This window comes from Filicampus tigris, chromosome 13 (assembly GCF_054856515.1).
Source record: "Filicampus tigris isolate MCC_2025a chromosome 13, RoL_Ftig_1.0, whole genome shotgun sequence".
In the NCBI taxonomy this organism is placed as follows: Eukaryota; Metazoa; Chordata; class Actinopteri; order Syngnathiformes; family Syngnathidae; genus Filicampus; species Filicampus tigris.
Window position 1 is genome coordinate 17,774,270 of NC_141229.1, and position 21,753 is coordinate 17,796,022.

The 21,753-nt window shown below is 38.6% G+C and overlaps 1 protein-coding gene across 2 annotated transcripts in view; it reads left to right on the plus strand.

The window, feature by feature from the left end:
- The window catches only part of LOC147137802 (leucine-rich repeat and fibronectin type-III domain-containing protein 2), a 162,202-nt gene that overhangs the window by 90,510 nt on the left and 49,939 nt on the right, over positions 1-21,753 (plus strand). The window contains exon 3 of one of the 2 annotated variants that reach the window (XM_086050252.1): positions 12,027-12,144. The exons of the other annotated variant lie outside the window; for it this stretch is intronic. The gene's annotated coding sequence lies outside the window, so the exon portion shown is untranslated. The remainder of the gene's footprint in view (positions 1-12,026; positions 12,145-21,753) is intronic. 2 annotated transcript variants of the gene reach the window in all.

Genomic DNA, 21,753 nt, shown 5'->3' on the forward strand with positions numbered 1-21,753 from the left:
TGTTCTAAGAAAAAAAAAAAAAGTTAAAACATCGCACATGACTATCGCGCATGCACACATCGCAATCGCGATGTTCAAACGACACATCGTGCAGGCCTAGCGCCAAACATACTTTTTGGAATTATGGCCAAAAAGTTTCAACTTGGTTTCATCGCACTATAATTTTAAGTAATTTTAAGCATCATTATTCATTATTCCATACACATTTGGGAGAACTGTGTTTTTTGTGTCTTTGTAATACAAGGCTTCCATCTTGCCACCCCAACCCATAACCCAGACATATGAAGAAGACAGGAAATTGTTGTCACATGTACTAAACTGCCAATACTTGTCAGAAATCCTTGCCGCACCTTCAATATTGCTGTGAGCGTGCCTCTTGGCAGCCTCTCTTACCAGTTTTCTTCTTGTCTTTGTATACATTTTAAAGGAATGTCCTTTTTTAATGTCACTGTAGCGCCATATTTTCCCCACTTGACGGTGATTTTCTCCGTGGTGGTCCATGATATATGTAATGCCTTGCAAACTACTTTGTACCCTTCTCGCGACTGATACCCTTGAACAATGACATCCCTCCGAAGCTTTGAAAGATCTCTGTGGACCAAGGCATGTACTGTAAGATGTGTCTACAAAAGTGTCAGGAAAGGCCCACTAGAAGAGCTCAACTTTGTTTGGAGTTAATCAGTGCACTTTACATCAGAGGTCACCAATGTGGCGCCTGCGGGCACTAGGTAACCCCCAAAGGACCACATGAGCAGCCTGTGGGCCTGTTCTGACATTTCCACGGGATTTCCAAGGAATGCTGAAGAAGTGATCATTTCAAAACTTAAACTCTGGCAGCGTGCTCTAGAAATCAAGTGTTGCATATTGATATTCATCGCTTCGCTTTCCTAATTATTGTGAGAAATCATTAACATGGTCTGTGCATAGATATCATTAATTATGAATGATGACAAAACATGATTATAGATAAAAAAATTGTGCTATTCCAGAAGTGTATATCAAACTGGTAGCCCTTCGCATTAATCAGTACCCAAGAAGTAGCTCTCCATCTCAAAAAGGTTTGTGATCCCTGCTTTATATGATGGCAGGTGTATGCTGACTCCCATTTAACACGAGTTTAAATGTGGTTAGTTAATTGATAACACACTGTGCTCACTTTTGCAACCACAATATGTCAGTTTTATTTTTACTTCTCTAAAGTATTTCATTCTGTTCAATTGAGTTGTACAGATTGTCAGTCGAATAAATGGTCGAAAAAGATTTGAAGTAATGTATCTTGGTCTCGTTTTATATCGCAAAAACCTGTCATTTGAACAAGCATTTTGTCTCCCCTGCAATTCTTATCATCTATGACTGAATAGAACCCAAATAACCTAAAATACCGAGATGGTGAGTTATTTTGAATTTGTATTATTACATTTAACAAATACTCACGTATGGACCTGGCTTGTACGGAAATTGTATTTATTCATAAGCAATTTAACAAGGTCATTGAATGAAACAATGTATGCAAGCCGCTTTCTCTTTTTGGTACAGATACATTTGTATAGTCCTCTCTTTAACGTTACACAACTATATACACTTTTATTTAGACAGAATAGACTATAGAATACAACGTTATTAACAATTGCAGTATGAATGGTGTTGTGTAGCATCAAATTTAAATAAAAAATTAAATGCATCATTATTTAATTTTGTTGTGGAAGCCGTTCAAATGCATCATTATGTACGTAGAAACTGAACAAGTCATTTCATTTTTTTAATCATCATATAGGACACAACAACATGAGGGATTGAATTGAAACTGATGAACCAAATCCTCTCTGGCTAATCACCCAGGTAACACGCAACCTGCTGAAACTTTCAGGCAGGTTGAGTGCTGATTAGTTGAAACAAATAGAGCAGAGTGAGACTAAAGAGGACAGAGATACTTTTCTGCTAGGAGTAAAAACTAGGTGGCGGTGAGATGATTGTCAAGTCAAGATCTTCACACACTCTTTGTCATTGATCATTGTAAAAATCCACAAGCTGTTTTATTTGCTATATTATTCTCCAGTATGCTATTCTGCTCGACCTTGTGTTGAGACAAGCTTGCCCTAAAATACATAATTATTACTGTTGTTTCCAAGAGGGTATCGTTAATTTGTGTCAAGCACAGAGATAAATGACACGGTAAATGTCCACCAAAGGTTTCCACGAGTTGCTGCAGATTTAAAGATAGTAACAACAACAGCAAAGACTCATTAGCATGCTTACTGTCTTCTACACGCTGGCCTAAAAATAAGAAAAATTCTCAAGCCGCAAGAATGTGGTTGAATGGCTTTCCGAGCTGCGAAGCCTCTTGCACTACATAGATTATGCATAGAGCAATGCCATGCTGAAAACATCCATTTACATCCAAAAGAAGTGATGCTTGTTTAAAAATGTATGGCACTCTTAGACCACAGGCGCAGGGGAAAACACAAGTTTAATTGCAGACGAAATATGTAAGTGTACAGTGTCGGGAAAAAAAGAACTCATATCACTTGAACGTTTTCACATTTTGTGAAATTATAATCAAAAACTCAAGTGTTATCGTTAAGATGTGATGTGCTAGACCAACACAATGTTGTATATAATTGTGAAGTGGAATGGAAATGATGTACCGTTTTCAACATTTTAAGCAAACATAAATCTGAAAAGTGTGCTGTGCATTTGTATTCAGCGGACTGTACTCTGATAACCCCCTTTATACAACGCAGTGCAATCGATTGTCTTCAAAAGTCACCTAATTAGTAAATAGAGTCTACTTGGGTGTAATTTACTCTCATACTCTCTCGTATAATACACCTGTTTTGTGAGGGTCTGGAGGTTTGGAGAACACTAGTAGAAAACAGCATCATGAAGACCAAGGGACTCACCAGACAGGTCAGGGATAAAGTGGGTGAAGTTTAAAATTTTAAAGTATGGTTAGATTTCATATATATATATATAAAAATATATATATAAAAAGAGTATACGTACGTAACGACCAATCACCTCACCTGTTTGCTGAAGCTGGGCCATGATTAGTCGTTATCTGAGCCCTGAAACACTGTGATGTCATTTTCAGTCGACAACAAGCGGCAAAATAGAAGCGGGTGGATTTTGCTGCTTAACTCATATTCCACAAACGCAATATTAATCAGGATGCCTTGTCTCTAATAGTGGGCCTGCACAGAACATATTCTGGAAAAAAATATGTTTGGGTTGACTTTTACTTTAAGATTGTTTTATTTGTCTTTAATTCTTTAAATGGCCTTTCCCCACTTTACCTCTCTGAGCTGAACACACCTACCCAGTGCCTCAGGTCAGCCTCAAAGGGGAACGAGATTTTTGCATTGCCGGTCCCTCCCTTTGGACTGACCTTATATTAAATATTAGGCAAGCTCCCTCTTCGTGCATCTTTAAAACTTGTCTTAAAGCACATTTTCAGTCTTTGACTTTCGACTCGGCATGAGACTCAACATTGTTTTAGTATTTTATTGTGTTTACTGTTTTAACAATCGTTGTTTTTATATGTCTGATTTTTATTTCACTGTATGCACATCACTTTGTATGCAGCGGTGTGTTTTTAAAGTGCTCTATAAATAAAGTTGAGTTGAGTTGAAGGCTTATCCCATATAATTTAACCAAGATAGGTAACAATGATAAAAATCAATAAATCAAATCAATCAATGAATAAATCAAATATATTGAGAAACATATATTGAGATGTGTGATCTAACAGTTTGTGTTGTGTTGTCGAAAAGGGACTCCAGATCTTATCAGATAATGTCACAGTATAAACCAGAGTCAGCCCATATTTTTCCAATTTAAGAAAATAGAGCACTTCATTAATCCAGTTTGTGTAGGTGGGTGTACTGGGGATTTTACAACATCAACTTCTTCACCGCTTTCCTCAGTGGGCGAGAGAATACAGTAGATAAAAAAAGGGTCTACTCCAAACATAGCAGTTAAGGCATTAGGATCTATCTTCCTCCCACCTATATTGGATAATGTATTAAAGATTTCGAACATTCAGAGTGGCAGCTCGAAAAGTGTGTGTAGTTCGCTGTAGCTTGTAGACATCAATCACACAGAGGAGATGCTGTATCAAAAATCCTTGTCAGACGGGCATTAGTGGAGTGAGCTTGATGTAAGATACAACATTGCACGAAGCTATGTCAATGGCACATATTGAAGGCTTGTGCACTATCCCCTTCCAAATCTCATCTGAAATCGTTACTCCCAACTCATTTACATACGCGGTTTTCAGCATAGTAGGAGGATTTGAGAGCCCTCTCACCACCCTAGCAGAAGCCCTGATATTGCGATGTGTGCACCTTTTGCTCCTAACAAACCAAAACATGTTGTTACCTGTAGCATAAGCATAAACTTCTAATGCACTTCAACGGTTCTTCTGAAGAAAAACAATTCTAATCGCTGTTGTGTACCTTTGAGATTGGTATCGTAGTGGGGACTTAGCTTGAAATCGTTCATGGCTGATACTCTCTAAGCAAACTAGGCTGAAAGGTTTGTGTTTATATTGGGAGAATATACAATCTGCGTCTTATTTTACCTGAAATACAGAATTTCCTTGACCTAATTTAGTCTTGGCTTCTGGCCAGGAACCGCTCTGTCTTCATCTTTGATGCAGAAGTACATTCTTGGGTTTGGAGGCAGGCTTGAGGGATGTCTGCCATCTAGTGGGGAACACTGTTATTATAGCTCAACACTGCTCCGTTCCAACATGCTTATTCAAAATATTAATCAGCCATCAACAGATGGTTGAAAACGAGTGCATTTTTGCTGCTTAACTTATATCCTACAACAGGGGTCACCAAATCCGGTCCTCAAGGGCACCTATCCTGCATGTTTTCCATCCCTCCCCTCTGCAACACACCTGATTGAAATGATCAGCTCATCAGCAAGCTTTTCAGAAGCATGATAATGATACAGATCATTTGAAACAGGTGTGTCGCAGCAGGGAGAGGTGGAAAATATGCAGGATAGGTGCCCTTGAGGACCGGACTTGGTGACCCCTGTTTTGGATATAAGTTAAGCAGCAAAAATGCTCTCGTTTTCAGCCATCTGTGGAGGCGGCCATTTTTTCTTCTGTCGACTGAAAATGACATCACAACTGCTCACAACGACCAATCACGGCTGATCTGTTTTCTGAATCTGAGCCGTGATTGGTCGTTGTGAGCAGTTCTTATGTCACTTTCAGTCGACAGAAGACAAAATGGCCGCCCCTAGAGATGGCTGAAAACAAATGCATTAACACTTATTCCACAAACGCAATATTTATCAGAATGCCCTGTTTCAACTAGTGGGCTTGCATAGAACATATTCTTGAAAAAAATGTTGGGTTGACTTCCCCTTTAAAGATGAAGTCAACCCAACCATATTTTTTTTCAAGAATATGTCCTATCGTTGTCCTAGAACATCCATCCATCCATCCATTATCTGTACCGCTTCTCCTCACAAGGGTCGCGGGGCGTGCTGGAGCCTATCCCAGCTGTCTTTGGGCAGTAGGCGGGGGACACCCTGAACTGGTTGCCAGCCAATCGCAGGGCACACAGAGACAAACATCCGCACTCACAATCACACCTAGGGCCAATTTAGAGTATCCAATCAACTTACCATGCATGTTTTGGGCATGTGGGAGGAAACCGGAGTGCCCGGAGAAAACCCACGCAGGCACGGGGAGAACATGCAAACTCCACACAGGGAGGCCGGAGCCGGGATCGAACCCACGACCTCTGAACTGTGAGGCGGACGTGCTAACCAGTCGACCACCGTGCCGCCGTCCTAGAACATATTCTTGAAAAAAATGTTTGGGTTGACTTTTAAGACCCTGTTATACTTTCTGCATTGGGCATCTGCAGACAGCTTTGAACTGCACGCGAACCACGGATGCGATTCTATTTATACTACATTGGGGTCAATTTGGTACATTGGTACGTTGTATGCATGCGCATTGGTTCACGCATACCTGTCCCATGCATGCACATTTCATTGAAATGGCAACCCTGTGAAAGCAAAAAGAAACAGAGCTATTGTATCACTTGCATTTGGCTGAAAAGAAGGAAAAAGTAAATAAAAACACCCCTGATCTCAAATGAATATCGACAGAAGAGAAGGAGAATTTAGCACACTGCTGCAAGATATGAGGTATTGACTAGGAAAAGCATCATTAATACTTTTGGATGACAGCCTCATAAGCTTGATGAACTCTCCCTCAAAACCAGCACCCGATGACATACACGCAGGACTCCGGTTGGTGTGGCTGAAAGGCTGGCTAGGAAGCTGATCTGGCGTATGCGTGCTCGGTGCACTTAATATGTGTTCAGTCCGGGGTTTCTTAATAGTGCAATCACTTGTACATTTCACTTTCTTGGGAGCCATACTGAGGGTTTATTTACAGCAAAAAAAAAACAAATGTATGCAACAAATGACATTTAGGCTGTGTGAGAAAGCAACTCAACAATTCTGCATGGAATTTTGTCAACCCAAGCAATGTTTGTCCAAAGAATACGTTTTTGAACGGATTTATTAGTGAACCGAGGTCCCACTAAGAGGTTGTACCTTAATTGATCCAGTTTTTTTCACCTCACTGAAGCTATGGCAAGCCAGAATCTCAAGTAAGTCAATTCAATGATTGGCCCCAAAAAAACATTTTTTTAAATCATATATCGAAACACTTGTCGTGACTCTCAGAAGTCGGTGTACCAACTATAACTTGATTTCATCTTGCATCACTTTATAAGCCTTTCCATCAAGCAGCATTATGGTACACAATTTGCATGCATTTCCATTTTCCTAGAGTTAGAGTACAGAAGTTAAACTGTTTATGTTGTAGGGGTTAGACAAAATTGGCAACAAGTCGACTTTGCTACTCCACAATGATGTTTAGAGTGTGGCTTGTCGCTAATCACTTGTTTGTTTGTTTGTTTTTTGTTTGCTTTGTTTTGTTTTTTTGCTTTCAGAGGAAACAGAACACTTCTGGCAACAGATGAGTTTGCGGAACGAAATTAGTTCATCACCTTAATTGATTGTAATTGCCTGCTATTTCTGAATGCTCAGCTTTGCATCAATCATTGACATTCAAAGAGACACGCTCAACCCGTAGCCAGCACTTACTGCAGATCAAAACAAAGCAAACCACAGGGCCGGAGGGATGTGATTGCATGTCCTCTGACCACCAACCTTGGCGACAACTCATTTGTAGCCTGTGCCATGTGCAAATCCCTTTTGATAGATAGAGTCAAGGTATATACAGCAGCCCGTCATGTTATCATGAAGGGTCTGTTTGCAGAGAGAGATTGGATCTGATTGAGAGGAACATTACACCAGTCCTTTGATGATCTGATGATTTAAGTTGCTACACGAGTAGGCATAATAATGACGGAATTAGAATATGCAAGTCCTGTGCCCAGCGCAGATAGTTGTGAAAGGCAAGACAAAGTCAGCCCTTGCTGCATATGAAATGTTATCTTTCAGAAGTGCACCTCAGACTAATGGGGGGCATTCCACTGTTAAACTTTATAGACTAAGTAAGGACCTGCCCACAAGAATGGAAAAATTAAGCATGTATGAATGGTCTTCCCATTTGCAGCAACACAAGCTTCAAATGGGGAAGAATTTTTTGAAGATTTTGGAGTTCTGCAGTGGGACTAGTTGTCTAGAAGAGCATGGTAGAGATTACTAATGTTGGTGAAAAGTACGTGAATTCACCCAGAGCATTGCAAAATCCATTGAAAACACTACTATTTGCATGCCTCTAAAATATTATTTTTAATGCACATCTTGACATAGGTTTGGATTGAGAATTTGAGCTGTGGGAGTAAAGTGGCTCCATTGGTCAAGATAAATATACACTGCCGGTGAAGTGTTATCAAGCTCAATATATTGAGAGGCACATGTAACACCAGCTTTGTTTTTCGAGAAGCTGCATTTTCGTGTGCGCGTGTGCATGTATGTGCATGTTAGTTTATTACTCACAGTGTTACCATAGTTACGCTAAAAGTAACAGAGTTACTTTACTGATTATGTGCATTAAAAAGTAACTTCATTACTTTACTGATTACTTGATTTTAAAAGTAACCAAGTTAGATTTCAAGCGCCTTTAATATTTACATCCAGCAGATACCGACAACCCTGCTTAAAAAAAGTGAAACTCGGTTTTGCCACTTAATCGGAAGTGTATTTTGAACAGTTGCATTGAGGAATACATTTTGTTTTTATTCAAAATAAAATTAAAATAAATGTTGAAAATACACAACATGCAATGAGATGGAACATTAGACACTTTGGAACAGATGTTAATGATTCAGAAAGCAATGACAGTTTAAATGTTCAACTATTGAGGCACGTTCATCTTTTCAAATGCATACTGTGCCTCAAACCGAATGGCCGAGATTAAATCTAACCAAGGTCCAGCGGATTGTACCACACTTCTCTCGCGTAGCAAAGGTCCACTGGTCACTTCTCAGCGGTAGATCTCAGATGACGGTTGAGAAATAATTGTTTTGTTCAAATAAACATTTTGGCTGATGTGAAGCATAGAGTATTTTCGTAAGATATATTATTATTGTTGAATAGACTGTACCTCCAAATAAAGATCATCATCATGAATTAGATTTACATCCTCACCCAAGGATGACACCCAAGGGCGCTTTTACAGATCCTTGCAGATCAGAAAAGAAATAAAGTCGAAAATTCTAAATAAATGAGTAAATAAATACTGTACATGAATAAATCTGGTGTGGATAATGTTAACCAATACATCCATAAAAAATGCACATTGCAAACAATGTCTGGGGTACTTTCTGTCAACTTGCTTCATTAATGAGATATCATAAACTGCTAGTTAATGGTATATTTGCTCCTGAGTTGAAGTCGTTTTCTAAAAGCATAAAAAGACCACACCAACTGTGTCTATCCATCAATCTTGTAGATAAGATCTTTGTGCCGATACATAGATAGCTCTTTGTGCCTATAGCTAGATCTTTTTGCCTCGTTAGTAGGTAACAGTTGTGCATGGCTTATACTTATTGTGCCAAAAAGGTCATCACACATTTGTAAGATATTGGTTACATAACATTCAGCATGCAGATGTTCTTGTATTCATGTGGATGGATTACAATGTCCTAAAAACAAAGCTGGGAATATTGTGTTCTTGCACAGTTGGGAAAATCCTTATCTACTATGTGCCATGTTTCACTTCACCACACTGACCATAATCTAGAGTGACAGACATTGATGACCTACAGTATGTGACTTGTACGCCAACAGCTACGTCTCACTTACACAGTGTGAAATTGTAACTGTCTGAATCCTGGTCCAACTTTTACAGCTTCATGCTTCTTTGCACTCAAACAATATGTGAAGCCCACCATCAGGCAGTTTTGGGCAATCACTTAAATGCCAGGAGAAATGCAGCTTGCAGCCTCTGGAATCCCATTAAGCATCTTGTGTTTCCAGGATAGACACGGAGGAAGAGTGTAGGTATCAGCACAGAGGGTGCAGAGCATTCTCGATGAGCCCTTATGAAAGTCACTTTGCCACGGTACCGGGCTGCGGGGCGCTTTGGACTGGGCCGTGGCAACCCCCATTAACACATTATTTTTGTTGTTGTTCTAACACAAACTGTTCTTAGACCACTGAAAACAACTCAGCGACAAGCGTTGTACTTTCTAAAACAGTTTTAGACGGTAACATCTCAAGCCTGTATGCAGAGATGGGGACTCGAGTCATTGTGAATTGGATTAAGACAACACAGGTCACTGTTTTGTTTACGTGTGACTTGACAAAATCTAATAGACTTGAGACTTGGCTTGGTCTTGGGCGTTAAAGACCCTGGATTCGAATTGACTTGAGATATTATGGGTAGGAGTGCGGATGTTTGTCTCTGTGTGCCCTGCGATTGGCTGGCAACCAGTTCAGGGTGTCCCCCGCCTACTGCCCAAAGACAGCTGGGATAGGCTCCAGCACGCCCCGCGACCCTTGTGAGGAGAAGCGGTACAGATAATGGATGGATGGATGGATATTATGGGTAGGTTCACACTGCAGGTCTTAATGCTCAATTCAGATTAATTTTTTTTTAAAGTTAAGAAGAAGGAATTGGACAGCTTTTAAGACAAAACAAGTCTAATTAGACAACACAGTCCATCTTAAATAAGTCATGCTAGCATGTAGCAGGCACGACTAAGAACAAACAGCTTGTTTACAAGCACGTCTCGCGTCTTCTCATATTAGTGACAAGTCAGGCTACATTCAAATCTTGCTAGCGATCTAAAAACTGCAAACTTCCCTTTTAACTCAGTACAGTAGTGATATGATACAAAGGTCAGGGTTGTTGACATTCGGGAATTGAAACTCTTGTAAACATGTTTTGAAAAGGGGAGTTAACAATTGAGTAAAGATATTAGTGATGTTTTTAAAATGGGTTTTATTTGAGTAAAAAAACAGAACATGGAGTAAATGTGCTTTCTAAATGAATTAAAGTTAAAAATTGCACATTATTAATATGCATATAAATGTGGTCTTAAAAATAATTATTGAACTTAATATTTACAAACTACACACTACTTTTTCCAGTTGCAATGAAATCATTAGCAGTTCTAGTATGAAGTGTACTAAAGACCCTTTCAAATATGTCATATTTTGCAAATGCAACAGTTTGTAAAAAGTAAATGACTACAGTAACTGAGATGCTATGCAAACATACAGAAATGTTAATTTTGCTGTCATTAAAAAAAAAGATGACTTTTTTAAAGTATAAATGCATTTTAATTGACACTGATATTAATCTATTTGATGATGATTTAAATTAAGTAATGAAGGTGTGTTGAATAGGAGTGCATTATCTTGACTTTGCTGGAATTTAGACTGAATAAATACGGTGTCTTGACTTGGGATTTAATTTATCACAGGACATGACTTGCGATAACCCGTGACTTCTCACGACATCATGGCAAATACTGTCGATTTTAATAAAATGGTCAAATCTGACCCACACAAGGTAGTTAATCTTATCTACTTCCAGTTATACAAAATGTGTCTAAATATAAGTGGGTCATCATGTAATTTTGGAGAGAACAAAATCTTGATTTTCTTTAAAAACTGTATTTTCACTGTATTTTCTCCTCAGTGCCGACAGAAAATAAGAGACAAGCAACACAAATTCTACAGTGCACTGAAGGAAAGTCTTATTTATGGTACATTTTTTTAAATTTCCCTTCTAATTTTAATGACTCGTTTAGAAAGGTCTCTGGAGAAACACAGAATTTTTAGTCACTGAGGAAATGCAAAGAATAGTGATTTTCATGGAGCAAACAATCTGGTATTTTTTTTCCTTCATGCCAGTCATTGCTTATGTGCCTTCACACTGACACAGTTTAATTTGGGCTCTGTTGTCCACCAGTATGAGGCTGTGGCTTCTCTGCTTTCAGCGGGATTTTCTGTGTTTCACTGTTTTACCCCAACTGTCGGCTTTGGCAGAGACAGACGTCTGGCAGAGGCAGACTTTAGCTAGAGCCTTATTCTTAGCAGAAAGAAGCATTATTCAGAAAGTGAACACATCTTGCGGTGAAATTCTCAAAAATACCTTTATTTATTTACCTTGGTTGGCTCAGCTGAAATTATTTTGGACCAAAATCAACATAAAAAATCCTTGCAGTGCCTCAGTGTCTGTGTGTTTTTATCTTGGCGCATGGTGTGGAACAGCATTGTGTTCTTTGAGGCCAGGCGCTCTTACATGTCTAACAATTTAATGAGGGAGCAGCTTTGGCCTTCTTAAAAATAATAATAAAACATCCTCCCATCGCATCCTATAATTTTGTGAAAACAAAACAAAACACAACCAAGATAAATACACGTAATTCTACAAAAGACAACTTTTCAAATACCAAGTAATATTTTCGGGTTTTTAGGTTCCTCGTAATTGCTTTGTTGCTAGATAAGATGCCATGAGAAAGCTAATCGAAATTCACATTTTCTCCACTGACCTTTTAATTTTTCAGGTGACCCTGCAGAGACAAGTTTGGCTTTGACCAAAACAAGGAACAGAATCTGCCTCCTACTTTGAGATGACCAATATGTGTCTGGATACTTGAGTAGACCAAACAAGTTACGATCACTGTGAGTACCGTGCAGAAGCATCCTTACATGCTATCTTGTGAAACTATTTAACTATGTTGTCAAAATGCACGCATTGCATCCCAATAAGAACTGTTTCTAATATTTTGAGTTACCTCATTTAGTAGCTATGAGATTGACAACAGTACATCTCTCAGTATGATGCAGTCTAGTTTGACACAACAGTATAGTAAAGTATATTGTGTAACCTAATAAGACAAGTGGTTTGCAGTGGTCATTTATTGGTCATGGCCAAATGGGTACATGGTGTTTCGTCAGACTAATGAATAATATCCAGTCTTGCTATTTATAAGGCTGGCACGGTTGTTGCATTTGTCCAATTTTTAGCCTTTGTTGTCTAATTAGACTTCTGTTGGCTCGTGTTGGTATAATTAGCTGTGGTGTCAAATTATTGAATTAGAAAGGGGAAACAAGCACACTTAGTTCTCTGATATGGCATTTTTATTGTAATTCCACAAAGTGTCTAATGTTGTCTAAAGCACTCAATATTATTATTATTAATATTATTATTATTATTAGTAGTAGTAGTAGTAGTAGTATTGTTGTTGTTGTTGAATGTTGTTGTTGGAATTAGCTTGGTGTTTGGATTGGTAGTTTCCAAATGTACAGTAGAATATCTTGGTCGGACAGTTTTTCATGCGGTAATTAGTAACAGCTTCAGTGGCATATTTGTTTTTTAAAATTTTAGTAGTTCATTCTGTATCTGATAATGCTATTTTATGTCACTAATATTGCAAAATCTGCACAATGTGTTGGTAAACGATCCCCCCAAAAAAGTCACCGTGTCTACAATCTATATGCGGATAAATTTTATTGCGTGGCATCCATACATGTTTCATCCCCATAAAACAAAACAAGTTTAACTTCACAAAAATTTGACATACTTAATCTAATCCTCTTACATGCCATTGTAGTTTTGTGTAGCCCGATTAAATGATACAAATCACTGAGTGGGTCAAAAACTCTGCAAACCCCAACACATTCTGATATACACAAAGTTGGATTAGGGTCTTAAGCCTTCTGCCCAGACTCTCCCCTTCTCATTCTATCCATCACCCTTTCTGTGAGGAAAATTGGCACCATTTACTGCTGTCACTGCAGGGCTTATTGTCTCCTTTTATCCCAGGGACAAAGCTGCTGTGACATTGAAATGATCCTTGCTTGTTTCAAATTTACTTTCAGGAGGAAGAAAAACAGATAAGGGGTTCGAGTAGGCGGTGGCAAGGAGGTGCCATACCTCAGGGGGAAAAAATGGATTACAATGAGTGGGACAGTTCGTGAAAAGATAAAATGCAATCTGCCCGGGAAATTGGGTTGATTTCGTTCAAAAGTGTCAGGTAGGTGTTGAGCGCCTGCAGGGTTTTCCCTCTGGGAGTGATCGAATATAGACTTTGATAGCTTACCAGAAAGTCAGACAAGACGAGCAAAAACGGATATATTCTCCTTTAAAATGGAGGTTTAATTAATGTGTCAACCTCTGTCAGACTCAACTAACATTTTTTCCATGGCTTTGACTGTTATTAGCGCATAGTAATTTGAGACACACCTTATGGTCAAAATTATTGGGACATCAAGCCGTTTGATCTACTGGAAAAGGCATTTGCACAAAATCTCAAGTAAATAACTTTTACTCTTCTGGAAATACTTTCTACAAGATTTGAAGTTTGTTTGTGGGAATAGTTTTCTGTTCATCAGACAAATATGTGTGAGGTCTGTGATCACTGATGTTGGATAAGCGCCTGACTCACAATCTCACATCTGAGTTGTATCCAACCATTCCCCTGCCCAGCCAGCCTGAAGAAAGCACCCCCGAAGAAACATATACATCTTTTTTTATATATAATTTGTGCTTTAAAACAAGCTAACTCGCATGAATTACCACTGTTTCTTTGATTTGGTCAAAGCTTGGCACACTTAACTTCGATGAAAACTTCAGACTTGACAACAAAGTTTCAGAACTAGTCTTGATTTAATTCTCACTGTGGGAGTTCAGTTATCTTACCCAAATCTGTTTCTCAGCATCAGTGATTGAACTTGTGATATATACATTAATTCATTACATTATATTAATAAAACACACACACACACAAAATATCATATTATACATTTCGGTAGCTACAATATAGCTACAATAAAGCTGGCAGTAATGAAATCCTCTGCCGTAACCCTGCGTAATTCAAAATGTAGTGGCAAACTTACGATTTGTGGTACTTGAGCGACAAAGACAAGGCCGTTTTATTTATATCGCACATTTCATAGACAAGGCTACTCAATATCCTTCACACAAGCGAAGACACACACCTACACCAGGATGCCAGGTGTGGGTGGGCATTAGTCTTACCTGGGAGGGTGGCAAAAAAGTGCTCCAATGCTCAAGTAGGTCGAAATCCAGCGTAGGGATACTGCACCTTAAAACGTGTTTTGTTTTCTCCTTAGAGGTAACTGTTGTTGTGATTTGGTCTAAACAAATAAAAGTTGATTTGATTTTGATTTTCTATTTCCCATTCATCAGAACTACATCCAGTTTTCTTTGGGCGCGCAGAGTGTGTCCCGCGGGTGGGCACTAATCCACCCTGCCCCCCTTTGGAAACGCCCCTGCCTACAAGTCAATTTCAATTCATTTGAAGGGACGGTGCAAGTTGATGAACGGCATGAACAAAAAATAGATGTAAACAAGACAGATTATAGCTATAGGCTCATTTCCATCTGTTGTCCCAAGGCAGATATTCCCTAAAATAAAACATGATAAAAAACACATAATTACAATAAACATAATCGTGTCGTAAAAACAAATGCAAATACATAGGTTAAAAAATAAAGTTCAATGTGCAAATGTTCAGAACTACATTCAGTATTGTATGTTTCGCAATACACATGCGCACGCCCACACACACACACACACACACCCACACAAGTCAAGACAGCTAGTTGATGGTTTCAACTACCAAACCAAATCTGTTCTAGTCTTTTGATCCACTGCATCAAATGCTGTAATGGTAATTGTGACAATGTTTGACGTGATGGATTGTACTTTTTCACTAAGTAGCAGGCAAATTGATTGCATTTTTATGTTGAACGAGTAGTGGCACTATTTGATTTGGGGGATTTGTTTGTCCCCACAGCAAATAGAGTATGCATATTGCTGAGATTCTTACTAATCATTTCAGAAATGTGTTGTTGTCTCGTTTTTACTAACTCTTTGCTAAAATTACAAAGACATTACCTGTACAGGTCATAATGAACTTGGAGTTTACTTTTTAAACTCCATTTAAGATCTGCTTTACTGCACTTTCATTTCAAAGTAATTTGCTCATAGTGCACCTCCAAGGAGCTTTAGGTCGGCATGAAATGGTTTTCGTTTTAATAGGAGCAACAGTCATCAACAGTCTCTGCATTCTTAGATGGTGACACAACTATAATTTTCATAAACATGTTGTTTGTATTCTCATTTATATATTTTTTAACACAGTGGTTGTCTGAACTTTTGGGATTATTTGTAGGTCTAAGAACACACAGAAATGATCTGAAATAGCCAGATCTTTAAAAATAACAGATACATTGTTTACAGCGTTAGAGATAATGAAATCTAAAACTTGACCTTAAAGTGGAAGTCAACCCAAGCATATTTTTTTCAAGAATATGTTATATGCAAACCCACTAGTTGAAACAAGGCATTCTGATAAATATTGTGTTAGAGTTAATCCAGCCGTTTTTAGCCATCTCTGGGGGTGGCCAATTTGTCATTTCTGTTGACTGAAAATGACCTGACCTGTTTTCTGAAGCTGAGCCGTGATTGGTCGTTACCTGAGCCCTGAGCAGTTGTGACGTAATTTTCAGTCGGCAGAAGTGACAAAATGGCCGCCCTCTGAGATGGCTAAAAAAGGGTGGATTTTTCGTCTTAACTCATATTCCACAAACGCAACATTAATCAGAATGCCATGTTTTAACTAGTGGGCCTGCTGGGAACATATTCTTGAAAAAAATGTGTTTGGGTTGATTTCCGCTTTAAGTATATGCCAGCCTTTTTATACGTTGTGAGAGACCAAAAGTATCAAGTATAGTATAAAATTGTTTGTTGATATTTTTATCCAAATTGTTGTCATCATAAATGTTAAAGTCACCAGTTATAGCCAGATTGTCAGCGTCAGTACAGATTACTGACAGCATATTTTCAAATTCCTCCAGAAATTTGCCTTTTTGTTTTGGAGATTTTTACAATAATCTTTGGACCTTTTATCAAAAAACGGAGGTACTCAAAGTCACCCAATAAACTTTCTTAACACAGAAATAATACCAAATCACGAGTAATTTATTTATTTACATAGGATTAAGAAATATGATTAGTGGTGCCTTGACAAAAGCTCGAGAGAATTATTGAACTAATTAAAGCAGTTCTTTGGCTCATAAAGATTTAAGAAAATCATTTTAGAAAGAGCTTTGGTTGCATTGTGGGTCATGGGGTATTAACAATACAGCATGTCTGTGCCACACAAAAGGGCTTTACGATCAGCATTTTGGACATTAAGGAAAATGGAAATCATATTAACTGCTCCTCTGGTTTGTGTTAAGGGAATTGTAATTAGACTGTGAAACTTGCTGATGTCGTGACACTGTATAAGTTAATATGACATTATTATATGATTGGCTGAGATTTGGGCACAACGTGAGACGGACTACTTTGATCGGGTCTTGTTTATTATATCCCATCCTGATATGATGATTCATTTGATTTACAACACAGAGAGCCGTGGCAGGCTAATGCAAGTTATGAATGCATTTTCCGAAAAGTCAACCCCTCGAGCGAGCCGCGTTTGAGCATTTTGACTCATCATTCAAGGCCGACAGAATATTGTGTGTTATGACTGTGTAAACATGGGGTTCAGTTGAAAGATTGGATTACGCTCTCTAAGTAGAAAAATAAAGTGTGGTCCTACCTTATTCCGTTCTCTAGGAATTGTCATTTGTAAATAGCTTGGTTTCACTCAAATCACCAATCTCTGACAAAATAAGGAGAAAACGAGCACTTTCTGATAATATGTATTTTCTGCACAACAGTGAGTTTGACAATATTTTTGGGTTCAGTGACATCTCAACATCTCAACAGTCCGTCCCTTCTAAAAAACACGAACAAAAATAATGAAAATGTGTTTTTGTTGGCAAAATAATTTATTTACACATGCTAGAGTGTGTCAATGGCAACATTTTTACATTTGATGAACTATTTACCAGAGCTGCGCAATTTACTAAAAATTGAGCGTCCTTTAATCGTTATACGTCAGCAGTGTGGGTACACTTCCGAGGTCCATCATTCAGATTTTTCCGGGGGGGGGGGTTTATACGCAGGTCCGCCTTTAATTTAAAACTGGCTTCCTCATTCTATCTTAACTAGAACCCCCCCACTCAAATTTGTCCCAAAGGCAACTACAACTCACTTTTCTTTGATGGCCGCGCCCGCCCGCCACGAAAAATAGACTAATGACGGACTATAGACGAATGAAGGATTCAACAAAGGGGCTTCCGACTATGTTTAGTCTGTCTATTTTAAAGTTTTAACTGTCTATCGTCAGCAAAACGGGTGTCCGTCAGTCACGGATAGACGGACCAGTCCGTCACATGTCACATATCCGGAATGCCCAGCTATGTATGCTATTTACAAAGTTTTAAGTATTTACAGGAATGTGTTTGTGTGCGCGTCTGTGTGTGTAAGTTTTTTGTTTTTTTTTAAACCCATTAGTTTTTTGTTTTAAAGGGTGAAGCACTCTGCTACGTGCAAGAGGGGGTACTGACGAGCATACAGGTTGGTCTCATCCACAATATGGCTCCAGGGGTTGAGGTTTGCGGTGGGTATAAATGGGATGTGGGTGTCGTACTTATTGGAATATCAACAAAAAGTACAGAGCGGAGAATTAAATAAAAGGCATTTTTGTATGCTAAAAATCTGTATTTTTGTCAGTAAGATGAAGTCCATGCAGACGTCGAGCCCTCCTTGACCGCCTGAGGGCCAATCTACTGATGCTTTTTAATGAAATCTGAAGACTTTTCTTTTTACAAAAGCTTTTTGCTAGGCCTTCCTTTTCTGTTTTTAACACAAATTTTACTCTGTAGCACTTTCAGACTACTGAAATATAAAGTGCACAAAATTTAAGTTTCTCTGGGCCAAAGTAACCCTACCTCAGGGGGATAGGAGATGAACTAGAGATTTACATTACTCATGACTGGCATTAGATAAATCCCCAGTGGCACATATACCGTATTTTCCGGACTATACGTAGCTCCAGAGTGCAAGTCGCACCAGCCATAAAATGCATAATAAAGAAGAAAAAAACATATATAAGTCGCACTGGAGTATAAGTCGCATTTTGGGAGGAAATGTATTTGATAAAATCCAACACCAAGAACAGACATGTCATTTAAAATTTAAATGCCGAACAATTTAAAATAAAAATAGAATAGAGGCAACAACAGGCTGAACGGTATGCTTACGTTACATTATACAACGCCCCCACCACCCACTCTCGGAAGCCAAGTTGTCTCTGTCACGTAATGCTAATAAATGTGTCCATATAAATCAAATTAATAAAATTGTGCGCTTAGTACACATCATTTCCACCGAGCTACAATGGTAACATTTAGCTTACATTCACACATGTAGGATTACAAGAAGGTTACGGTAAGATAACTTTAAACTCACAAAAATTGTCGTAGATTGAATAAATAAGTCTTTTATTTATCACCGACCATGTAGAATGTTTCCAAGTCTCCAAAAGTATTTTTGTATTTGGTCGTAATTATCTCTTGCAATACCATAGCCAAGCACGGCGCATTTAAAGGAACAGTACAGTCTTTTGTATAAATGGATTAATGGACAGTCAATTGTCTTTTTATCATACTATTTTAATTACTTATTTAGCAAAATATTATATTATACCATTTAAATTCTTCCTGCATTTCAATAGCTTTTCGGATTTATCTTTATGTTTCTTGTGTGTGTTGTGGGTTAAAATAACATGAAATGATATAAAGGTAATAATGTTTTAATAATTTCACACATAAATCACTCCAGAGTATAAGTCGCACCCTTGGCCAAACTATGAAAAAAAAAACACGATTTATAGTCCGGAAAATACGGCACTAAGCTTACTCCTCTGTAATATGCTCTGCTTGAAAGCAAAACATTCCATTCCAAATTGTAGTAAACACGCCAAGAAATGTCCATTGTGGAACTAAGAAACTAGAGACAAAGATGATGTGTACTGATGTATTTTAACTGTGGCTACTTTTAACCTTGACAATGGGCTGTTGTTCCCTCATGGTGTGTTTCATGGGTAATAAAATAAAATAAACAAACTCTTTACAACAGCTTTATTGCTTCTTGGCAGATTCTCAAGGTCACTGAAACTCCCACTCATCAGCAAGAGCTAAGAAAAAAAGACTAGAAAAAGAAGTGGCGGTGGCAATTGTGCAATCATCCAATGGCTCGGCTAGATTTAAATGATGATTCCCAGCTGCCTTTCACCAAACTGAATTTTAGGCATTTTTATTCAATATTATCTTGTGTACCTTTTACTTTAGCTCTTCCCTTGTTTACATTTCAAAACTGTTTGTGTTTAACTCCAATACAAAAACCAAAAACATTTTTTCCGCTTCAGTGCACATCTTTTCTCTTTCTGTAAAAAACAAACAAACAGCTGGTGAAAATATAATAAATGAAGTGCAAGCAATTAAACAATCCCCAAAGCCTTTATATTAAAAAAGAAGCCACCCTGTGCTGAACAAAGTTTTTGGTGTAGGTTTTTGTGAGAGTTAGCTGAGCTGCTCTGCATTTCTGTAAATGCATGGGAATCCGAGGTGGCGGCTTGCTTGCTTGTTTGCGCTGCTAAGTCACATGGCAGACAGCATGTATAAGTTGACGTGTGAATGATTAGAGTGCGAGTGCATATTAAAAGTCTCATAAGAAGGGCGGGGGTTGTGGTGCAAACTGTGCCTGCTCAGCGCTGAGACTTGTGGTGTGTGATACTGCATAATTTGGCATCTATCTGAAACTGAGGAAATGCAGGGCCAGTACCGCCAATACCGATACCGATACATTTCAATAATTCAGGTAGATGCAGCATGGAATTGATAAACCTCATTTTACATCACAAACAACTGGCAAAAACAGAAAATGTTAAGTGTAAAAAAAAAAATACCCATAGCCTATAGTTAAAAGAAGAACAAAGATTTTGGTTCCAGGCTTTTGTGCTAAGACACGAGACGGCACAACACCGAAACACAAGTGCGTGTGTGTGTGTGTGTGGGGGGGGGGGGTCAAGTGCACCTGCTCTGCACTGAGACAGGAGCGGCAGGTATGACGACCTGGCTGTCAGGCTGTTTGAAGAAATTACAGCAGTCCATTTAAAGAGAAACTGAAACTACTGCATCGATCTCATCACATTTTAATCGCAGTTTGCTTTCCAAACAACCTTTGAGCATGCATCCATTTCAATGCCGGTTCACCCATTACACTGATGGACACATCAGAGCTCATCTAACGGCTACCAAAATAGAGAAATCAACCACATTGCTATGACTAATGGGAGGAAAATTTCATAAAACAACATAACAAAAAAAAAAGACCTGATAGAAGCCTTGTTAAAAGAGTGGTTTTTTGCAAAAAGGAGTTTGCATCCCACCGAAACGCTTCAACTGCTCGGTTACCATAGATGCGGAATGAAGAATATGTATATCCTACATGCTTGTTTGTGCTCCGTGCACGACCCTCAGTTAATGGGGTGAAGTGTCGGTGCGTTTCATTTGTGGGTGGATGTCAGGAAAACCAAATAAAAAGAATACCTGCACATTGTGCTGAATACACTTACACATAATGCCGTACAATCACAGTATGTGTAAAATGTATTTCTAATTTCAAAAACATATTATATTCAATATCATATACTCACAGTGTTCCAAAAAATAAATCACACATGAAATACAAAAACATAGGTAATATTTTTGTGTACTGTTGAACTAATGTTGAAGCAGAAACACTTGCACGTTCATTAATAGTGAGTATCCGTGCTTGTTATTTCTCCTCTTATTGGAGTAATGGTTGAACAGTACGCATATGCCCAATACAAGTTTTTTATGGAGACTAAATTTGTAATTCAGCCAAGTCTGCACTTTAAAATGTGACCAACTTTTACTTTGTTTTCCCTTTTTCTGATTTTTTCCATCTTAGCATGGCATGTTCGGTTCGGTCCACTTATTAGCGCGAGCTTACGCACGGGCGCTACTGACTTTTGCACGCGGGAGAGGAGGGTAGCGGCACAAAAGAGAGAGCCAGAAAAGAGCCAGAGCTCGAAGGTCCTCCCGTACACTGCGGTCTTCTGTTTGGGAACATTCTGGCTTTCCTGTTAAAATCACCGATGGGGAAAGGTACGCGGAGTAGTCCCAAAGTTGTGTGCCGACATTGCTAAATGAGATTGGCGGATATGTTACAGGTAGCATGTCTAACATGCACGGTATCATCCGACTGTGAATGTTTCTTAGAAGAGGGAGCAAAAACGTCAAACTTAAACAGTGGGATTTATCATATTGTAGCGTCTTCCAGGA